Below are 10,431 nucleotides of genomic sequence, written 5' to 3'. Positions count from 1 at the left end.
GCTATGCCTAACATTTTAGTTACCGGTTCATTTAACTTCTTTTCTGTTTAAAAGACAAGATGACTTTATCACTGATCTAAATAGCAAAATTTTATTGTTTTATATCATATGTAGTCTGAAAAAAAGTGGAGATACAAAAACAAAAAAAAAAGCAAAGAGATTGGCAAAGTAACTTTTCAGCTAGAACTAGTAGACTGGGCAGTTTCTGACTACTGAGGAGTTGATTTTCTTAAAAGCATGAAAATGCCTACCTCACCCTCTCAAAAACTACCATGGGACAATTTTAATTCACTCTCTAGGGAAAGAAACATTTCCCCATTATGTGGAGAAATTTATTTTTTGGTTCATGTATAGTTGATTTACAATGTTGTGTTCATTTCTTCTGTACAACAAAGTGATTCAATTATATCTTTTTCATATTCTTTTCCATTATGGTTTGTCATAGGATATTGACTATAGTTCCTTGTGCCATACAGTAGGACCTTCTTGTTTATCCATTCTATATATTCTAGTTCTTCTTGTTCCATCCACTAATTTCATATTCTTTTCCATTATGGTTTGTCATAGGATATTGACTATAGTTCCTTGTGCCATACAGTAGGACCTTCTTGTTTATCCATTCTATATATTCTAGTTCTTCTTGTTCCATCCACTAATTTCAAACTTTCAATGCACCCCTCCCCTACTCTTCTCCCCCTTGGCAACCATAAGTCTGTCCTCTAGATCTGTGAGTCTGTTTCTGCTTGGTAGATGAGTTCATTTGTATCATAGTTTAGATTCCACAATATAATAAGTGAAATCATATGATATTTTTCATTCTCTTTTTTACTTATTCCACTTAGTATGATAATCTCTAGGCCCATCCATGTTGCTGCAAATGGCATTATTTCATTCTTTTTTTTTTATGGCTGAATAGTATTCAGTATATATGTACTATATTTTTTTTTACCCATTCATCTATCAATGGGCATTTAGTTTGCTTCCATGTCTTGGTTGTTGTAAATAATGCTACAATGAACACCGAAATACATGTATCACTTTAAATTAGTTTTGTCCAGAGATATGCCCAGGAGTGGGATTGCTGGATCATATGGTAGTTCTTTTGCAGTGTTTTGAGGAACCTCCATACTGTTCTCCATAGTGGCTGCATCAATTTACATTCTGACCAATAGTGTAGGGGGGTTCCCTTTTCTTAATGTGGAGAAATTTAAAGGGCATTTAGTCACCATCAGCAGCATGAACACTAAGAAACAGCCATTGAAATTCACTCATTTATTAAAACACGTTTTTGTGCTGTCCCTATGAACCAGAGAGTTCTAGGTTCAGGGAATATGACTATGACTATGAAGTCACTCAGTTGTGTCTGACTCTTTGTGACCCCATGGACTACACAGCCCACCAGGCTCCTCTGTCCATGGAATTTTCTAGGCAAGAATACTGAAGTGGGTTGTCATTCCCTTCTCCAGGGGATTTTCCTGATCCAGGGATCAAACCCGTGTCCTGCATTGTTTATTGTCTGTCTTTCCTTCTAGAATATAAGCTCAACAAGGGCATCAACTTTATATTTTTCTTGTTCACTGTTCACCTCCCAGAACTTAAAATAGTGACTGGTATATTGTACAGTTCAGTAAGTTTTTATTGAATGAAAACCCCTACCTTAATGTATGGGTACTATCCAACTGACTAAAATTTTACTGAGTACCTATGATGTGTCAAGCCCTGTGCTAGTAAAGTGCAGTGACAGAGTGGTTATCATCTGTGATTTTACAGAGCTAACAATCACAGATAAAATTTCAGACAATTTTTTACTGAACAGGAATATTTTATTATTGATAAAATGTTATGTGATTACTTCATTAAGATTCTACATAATTTAGTTCATTTAGCAACACTTTATAACAAAAGTTTATCCTCAAAATGCTGTACTCTTACTCTAAGATCCCAAATATTTCACAAACTACTTCAATTACTTTAAAACACCATCCTTGTTCTTCCATCACGGATTAAGTGATGTCAGTATTAGTAGTAGACTGAATATATCCTAACTAGTCTCTACTTTCAAATTTCTCCCAGGCACTCTCCTTTGATACTTTTCCACACATTTTCTCTTTAATTAAAAAAATATAGGTAATTTAATATCACTTTTTTAAAAAAACGTTGAGCACTTCTTCCCTATATATAATATGTTCATAGAGATAATCAGACCTTTTGAAGAATTACACACCAGTTCCCCTGATCATAGTAACTTTGCAGTATGCTGATATTACTCAAAGTCTGGCAGGCAGCTTCCAATTCTCCCTCACAAAACACATGGTAATAACGATGAAACACAGGACCTGGGTCACGGGATCCTAATGGATCAAATGGCTCAACACGCTTGTCCTTACCAGGATTTCCCTTAAAGTGCCAGGGAACCAGTAAGTCTTGAGAATGAAAAGAAGTCCTGTTAGTATGACTAGGCAACTTGGAATTAGCAACACTCCTTGAATTACATCCTCCATCTTGAAAGTCATTTATGGAGGAGACAGAATGTGCTGAGTCTTGATTGCCTACATTAGGCAACTGCTTCACAAGCAACTCTTGCACTGATGTATCATTGCTGATTTCCTCTTTCATGCCTTGGCTAGTTCTGTTTTCTCTAAGATACTTGGACTTCTTCTTATTCTATTCTTGCTCCATAGCCCAAACATAGATGAGTGCCTTCCCATCAGGTCTTAGGAGTCAAATAAGTTCTTGGAGAGCTGCCACTCTATGCTCTGCTGTAGCAAAATGGTGAATAACAGCAATGGAAATTCAAGCATCACAAGATCCACTGTGAACTGGTACTGCCAAAGCATCACAGACGAAGGCCTGATACTGCCTATCTCTACAAATGTCCACAAGGTTTTGGCTATGATCACAGCTAATCATATATAACTCCTTATTGATGCCAAGATACTTTCCATTCGACATCCAATATCAGCAACTAATGAACCACTTGGCAAAGCTTTCAAAAACTCTACCATATGTGACCAAGGGGTGTGTCTCATGCTGCTGAAGTTCCTAGCAATTTCTTCATAAACCCGATGGACATAATCTTGCTCCAGTTGTAATAAAGAAGCTCCAGGCTTCTTTATTACTCTCTGGAAATGATGCAGGAGTATCCTTCATCTGGCTATCATAGACCAAAGGGTAACTACAATTACAAGGTGTTTGTTTCACTTTTCTAAACGTAAATGATGTCCATATTCCCCTCTTGTTTAAAGTCAAGTCTTCAACATCACTGGTGATAATTCCACTTTTGTGACCTTTGGATGCTTGAACAGTATCAAATTTTCTGGGTGTGATTCCATGGGTCCAAAGGTATCTAGATTCTCCTGTCATCACCAGCAAACTCCGACAAGGCAGCATAACTGGCACTGTCATACCATCTGGGTGCTTAAAATCCATGACAATCTCTGATCCCAAACTGAGAGAAACGATCTCATCCTCAAATATAGTGGTAAACATATTTTAGAGAGAAATAAGCAGACTTTGAATACATAAACAAATATATGTAATTGTTAGGGGAGACATTAGGAAGTGATTGGTAGAATATAAAAGAAAACTCAAGCAGGATGAGGGGATGAGTGGGCCCTTTGTTATGCTGCTGGTGAGTAATTGTGTGTAAACCCCTTGGGTGAAACAGTGTCCTAGGCAGAAAGAACAATGTGGGCAGAGAAACAGGCTTGGCAGATTCAAGGAATTGTCAGAAGAATAAAGTGCCTGAAATAAGCAGCTGTAGGACATAGAATGGATTTAAAATATTGAAGTACAAAACTAATTGGTTGGGACTGGTCATCCATGATAAACCGACACAAGAAAGTATCTGCATTTACAAATGTTATTAAGAGTCTTAAATTATGTGTAGACTACATGTACTGTTTATCACTAACTGAGGCATTTGCTGTTAAACCATTCAGTGTATCCTATTTCAGTCGTTTGAGTGGATTCTGCAAGAGACTCTGCAGGTTATGGATCCATAACCTAAAATCCGTAAAACATCAATTCTAATTTGTACTTCAGAGGATTTCTATGAGGAAAATGGGGGAAATCAAACCAAATATGCAAGTGTAGGGTACTTGGTAATCTGCCTTTCTTTGGCAAACAATTTATAGTACTAGTTTTCTACCTACGATGATTTCATTATAAACAATCTTTGTTTGGGTACTTCTCACATCAATCTACTATCTAGCATTATTGTAAGATATATTGATATTTAAATCCATTTTATTCAAAACCAGTTTTGTAGTAAAAATGCTCTTTATAAAATGAAAGCTATTATTAAAGGAATTCTCATGTACATTATTTGAGTTTATTTAATGATGTATTGAAACAGTTTTTTAATGTATAATATACAATCAATTTCTCATCAGTAAATCACATCTTCATATAAAAGCTCTTGTCTGAGATATGGTCCTGGATGTGGACTTCACATCAACAGATTAAGATTTGGCATCCTTTCCTACTTATATTATTGGAACATTCATCAGGATATACTGTAAACAAATGAAAGATAGTCTACCAATTTTGTGGGAAAAAAAAAAACAAAAATGGATACATTTAAAACAACAGAGTAATCACCTTAGCTCTTCTTCAATCTAGTTGACAGGAACATTAAATATTTACACATCTGGTCTGTAGGTGTACATAGTATGTTCATTTAAAATCTAAAGAAACTGTTTAGTCCTACCAATATTTAAAGCAATGTGTGTTTTATTTCCATCTGAGAAATTTTGCAAGTCAGTTTCATGCAAGCATCCCACAGTGAACACAATGTGCTAAGTTTCAGTGACTCTGGTTTGAGGAAAGATTGTGACTTTATATTATTTCAGGCCATTTTTTTCTAATTAGTTTATGCTTCCAACTCAGCACTAGAGCTTGGTTATGGAACAAAGGGCAGTGTGTGTTTAAAACTTAAAAACTATCTCCAGTTTTTAAGACCTTTTTGGTGGGTAGCATTTCATATATATCCACTAAGCAGCTTATTTCTTGCCTGCAAAAAGTACATAAAGATGATTCTAACTTTTTCTTTAAATTTGATAGTTGTCTTGATAGCATTGCTATGTCTCTTAGGAAGAAGCTTTGAGAAATAAAGCTTTGTAATTTTTAAAGATCCACTGACAATTATTTACCATCTGTAAATGTGCTGTAAAACTTAACAAAAACTGAAAAGTTTCTTAATGGCTAGGAGCATTCTTGTAAGGATTCAGAGTAAATTTTAAGTTTGGAATGAAGCCTCTTTTCTGAGATGCTCCATACAGACCTGGACATACTTTTCCAAGGTATTAGAATATTATGTCCTATTTGTTTGTCTCTACTTTTCCACCAATAATTTCCTCTGTGATGCATGATACATATTGGAGGATACACACACCATAACAGAGGATGACAACAAAAGGCACTTTGGAAACTAATGCAGCATCACACATTGCTCCACATATCCTAAATGCCAAGAGTAAAAGACCTTTATTTTCCAACTTTTTCTCATTTTCATGCACTTTCTTCTTCCCTAAATGCCTCACAAGCTTTATCATAGGTAGGCTTTGTTTACCTACAAATTTGTGTTTATTGTTAAATAAGGTGACTTTTCAAAGTGACAAAAGACCTGCATTGCTATTGTGCTACTTTGAAGCCTGTTGCTTAAAGTGTTCTTTTTAAAACCAAAACACAGATAAATTGTGTGCTATAAGAGTAAAATCTTCCTGAGCTCTGTCTCCCTGTGGTATTCTATGAGCTCGCCGTGGTTTGGATTAGATCCAGATTCCCGTTTCTGACACCATGATTGATTCTCTGCTCCTTGGCACACAGCACGTGCCCCTGACCCAAACATCAAATGTTTATCTGACCTTCTGCATCTGTGCTGTGACAGGCTTCACTTTGGGAATGTCTTCCAGCTAATTTGTATGCTAGGTGTTAACCAGATGTCTGATATTAGGAGAGAGGATGGCTCAAAATTTACCTAGAGGTTGGATGCTTGTGATGACTATTTTTCTAAACTAAAAATTGAGACAAATTGGTTGACAAATATGAATAAACTTGTGGGCATAAAGGGAGATAATATTTTAAAATAGAACCATCCTGGAAAAATCCAAAATAGGAAATTTAGACACATAAACATACCCAAGAACACACACACACACACACACACACACACATATACATCCTTGGTTAAATGTATAGCCACTCTGTTCTTCTCAACAGAAATTAGCAATGATCAATCAATCTCTGATCAAGAATTATTGCTGATCATAAATTACCACTCATCAATGACAATTTTCAAAGTTTATTCTGTATAGAGCTATCTACACATTGTGTGAGACTTCCATTTCAGACTATTTAATTTGCACACGTTTTTTTGGATTCATCTTTAAAATGTATAGATATTTTCCTATTAATCCAGTGAGTCTAATTATTTTAATTTTATATTTATATAAAACAGTTTACTAATTTTATAGTAAAGAAAAATCTGAAGCCTTTTACCATTGAGATCTCACATTTATTTTTTGAGTTCCAAGCACTCAAACTATATATAGTATTGTATTTGGTTCAATAGGAGAATATAAAAAATATTATTTTGACCATGTAAGTATATAATAATTTTATGATATATTAAATATTAAAGAAATTATAAATTCCTGGCATCATCCTGAAATATTTTCTGTAAACACACACACACACAACATATATACATATTTGTTTATATCTACTTAAAAGCATAGATCAATTTTTTAAGAGTTATTATATTGGTCTTAAGGAGTAAATATATCCAACTAGCTTAAAAAGCAATTGCTTCAGTCAAGGCAAGGATTTCACAGTATAACTGCCAGTAAAAGTATTTCAAACAATTTATGTTCAGTTTGCAGATTTCTTAAGGGTCCACACAGACAGCTGCAAGTTGTCTTGGAGAAACTATAATGAAGGTAATTCTTATGAGACTTTCTTCTATATGGAAAAAATAATACAGGCTTGACATTCATGCATGCAATGTATTTTTAAGATGACATTTACACAATTCTGTTCTTGCCAATAAAAAGTAACAATCCAAAGATGAAAGTTCTTCTATGGTACAATATAACTGAAAAGGCCTACTGCTCCAATTTATACACTTCAACTCATTCTTTAAACAAATTAGTACTATCGTAATGGAAATATTTTAAAATAATCCAATATGTACAGCACCAAAATATATATTTATCTAAGTAAATTTAGAAGATAGTCAAATGTGATTTCACAAAAGAAACAAAAAGATAAATATTATATATTGCTTCAGGTTTTATTAATGGTAAGAAATGAGCACACTGTATGCATGTTTGTATCCTGGGTCTGAACACAGACCAAAAGCTGTGCTTACATAACCATGTTGTCAACAACACACCTTGTATAGCAGCATGGACTCTGGATTGCAAGATCAAAAGGAAGCAACTTGAAAAGCCAATGAGGGGAAAAGGAAAAGGAATAAGTTCAAGAAAAGGCTTATTCTCAAGGTCAAAACTTAACTCCATCAGTTCACAAATTCAAGTATGTAAAAAATATTTTATTTTGGTACTTAAGTTTAGAGTTCGAGCACCTATTCTGTCAGGCAGATAAAAAATTAATTAACATCTATTGTTCATGACCATCTCCTCTACCTGCCATTGGCTTCTGTGATGTAACTCTGAGGTCTACCCCACACAGTGCCTAGGCTGGGTTTCCTGGTACCTTCATGTCACCCTGTACAGAGACTCCAGCAGCCAACATAGACAGTGCAGATGCAGACAATTCTTGCTGCTCTTGAAACACTGGCTCTTTGTTTCCATGAGGTTAGATTCTTCTTTTTTTTTTTTTTTTTTTAATTTTTATTGGAGAATATTTGTTTTGGAATGTTGTGTTAGTGTCTGTACAGCAAAATTAATCAGCTATATGTAAACATACAACTCCTCTTTTTTGGACTTCCTTCCCATTTTAGATCACCACAGAGCATTAAGTAGAATTTACTATACATCAAATTCTGCTTTATTGACTAGCCTTTGACTCTGTGGATCACAACAAACTGGAAAATTCTTAAAGAGATGGGAATACCAGACCACCTTACCTGCCTTCTGAGAAATCTGTATGCAAGTCAAGAAGCAACAGTTAGAACCAAACATGGAACAGACTGGTTCCAAATTGGGAAAGGAGTATGTCAAGGCTGTATATGGTCACCCTACTTATTAAGCTTAAATGCAGAGTACATCATGGGAAATACTAGGCTGGATAGAGCACAAGCTGGAATCAAGATTGCTGGGAGAAATATCAATAACCTCAGATATGCAGATGACACCACCCTATGGCAGAAAGTGAAGAGGAACTAAAGAGCCTCTTGATGAAAGTGAAATAGGAGAGTGAAAAAACTGGCTTAATCACTATTGCAATGAAAAGAATAAAATACTTAGGAATAAGCTAAGCTAAGTCACTTCAGTCATGTCCATCTCTGTGCGACCCCATAGGCAGCAGCCCACCAGGCTCCCCCATCCCTGGGATTCTCCAGGCAAGAACACTGGAGTGGGTTGCCATTTCCTTCTCCAGTGCATGAGAGTGAAAAGTGAAAGTGAAGTCGCTCAGTCGTGTCCGACTCTTAGCGACTCCATGGACTGCAGCCTACCAGGCTCCTCTTCCCATGGGATTTTCCAGGCAAGAGTACTGGAGTGGGTCACCAGTGCCTTCTCCATACAGATGGCTAACAAACACATGAAAAGATGTTCAACATCACTCATTATTAGAGAAATGCAAATCAAAACCACAATAAGGTACCATTTCATGACAGTCAGAATGGCTGCTATCCAAAAGTCTACAAGCAATAAATGCTGGAGAGGGTGTGGAGAAAAGGGAACCCTCTTACACTGTTGGTGGGAATGCAAACTAGTACATCCACTACGGAGAACAGTGTGGAGATTCCTTAAAAAACTGGAAATAGAACTGCCATATGACCCAGCAATCCCACTGCTGGGCATACACACTGAGGAAACCAGAATAGAAAGAGACACGTGTACCCCAATGTTCATTGCAGCACTGTTTATAATAGCCAGGACATGGAAGCAACCCAGATGTCCATCAGCAGACGAATGGATAAGAAATCTGTGATACATATACACAATCGTGTATTACTCAGCCATTAAAATAATACATTTGAATCAGTTCTAATGAGGTGGATGAAACTGAAGCCTATTATACAGAGTGAAGTAAGCCAGAAAGAAAAATACACCAATACAGTATACTAATGCATATATATTGAATTTAGAAAGATGGTAATGATAACCCGGTATGCGAGACAGCAAAAGAGACAGAGATGTATAGAACAGTCTTTTGGATTCTGTGGGAGAGGGCGAGGGTGGGATGGTTTGGAAGAATGGTATCGAAACATGTATATTATCATATGTGAAACAGATCACCAGTCCAGGTTCGATGCATGATACAGGGTGCTTGGGGTTGGTGCACTGGGATGACCCAGAGGGATAGGATAGGGAGGGAGGTGGGATGGGGTTTCAGGATGGGGAACACATGTACACCCGTGGTGGATTCATGTCAATGTACGACAAAACCAATACAATATTGTAAAGTAATCAGCCTTCAAAATAAATAAATAAATAAAGTGAAGAAAAAAAAAACACACACAAAAAAAAATCTCAATATTCAGAAAACTAAGATCATGACATCTGGTCCCATCACTTCATGGCAAATAGATGGGGAAACAATGGAAACAGTGACAGACTTTATTTTCTTGGTCTCCAAAATCACTGCAGATGATGACTGCAGCCATGAAATTAAAAGACTCTTGCTCCTTGGAAGAAAAGCTATGACCAAACTAGACAGTATATTAAAATGTAGAGACATTATTTTGTCAACAAAGGTCTATCTTGTCAAAGCTATGGTTTTTCCAGTAGTCATGTATGGATGTGAGAGTTGGACTATAAAGAAAGCTGAGCGCCGAAGAATTGATGCTTTTGAACTGTGGTGTTGGAGAAGACTCTTGAGAGTCCCTTGGACTGCAAACAGTTTCAACCAGTCCATCCTGAATGAAATCAGTCCTGAATTATTTATTATGTTGAAGCTGAAACTCCAATACTTTGGTCAAATGTTGTGAAGAACTGACTCATTGGAAAAGACCCTGATGCTGGGAAAGATTGAAGGCAGGAGGGGAAGGGGACAACTGAGGTTGAGATGGTTGGATGCCATCACTGACTGAACGGACGTGAGTTTGAGTGAACTCTGGGAGTTGGTGATGGTCAGGCAAGCCTGGTGTGCTGTAGTCCATGCGATCACATAGAGTCAGTAATGACTGAGTGACAGAAGTGAACTGAACTGTGCTATACAGTATGTTCTCATCAGTTTCTATTTTATACACAGAATCAATAGCGTATATGTGTCAATCCTAATCTCCCAAATCGTCCCACC

General features: G+C 36.4%; 1 pseudogene; it reads right to left on the bottom strand.

Annotated features, from left to right (window-relative positions):
* Positions 1 to 2,049: 2,049 nt before the first annotated feature.
* On the bottom strand, positions 2,050 to 3,489 carry LOC129647248 (alkylated DNA repair protein alkB homolog 8-like; annotated as a pseudogene).
* Between the last annotated feature and the right edge of the window lie 6,942 nt (positions 3,490 to 10,431).

The sequence above is a fragment of the Bubalus kerabau genome, chromosome 3 (genome assembly GCF_029407905.1).
Source record: "Bubalus kerabau isolate K-KA32 ecotype Philippines breed swamp buffalo chromosome 3, PCC_UOA_SB_1v2, whole genome shotgun sequence".
Classification (NCBI taxonomy): domain Eukaryota; kingdom Metazoa; phylum Chordata; class Mammalia; order Artiodactyla; family Bovidae; genus Bubalus; species Bubalus kerabau.
Note: the sequence above shows the minus strand (reverse complement) of the source record. Positions and strands in the feature narration are given on the sequence as shown.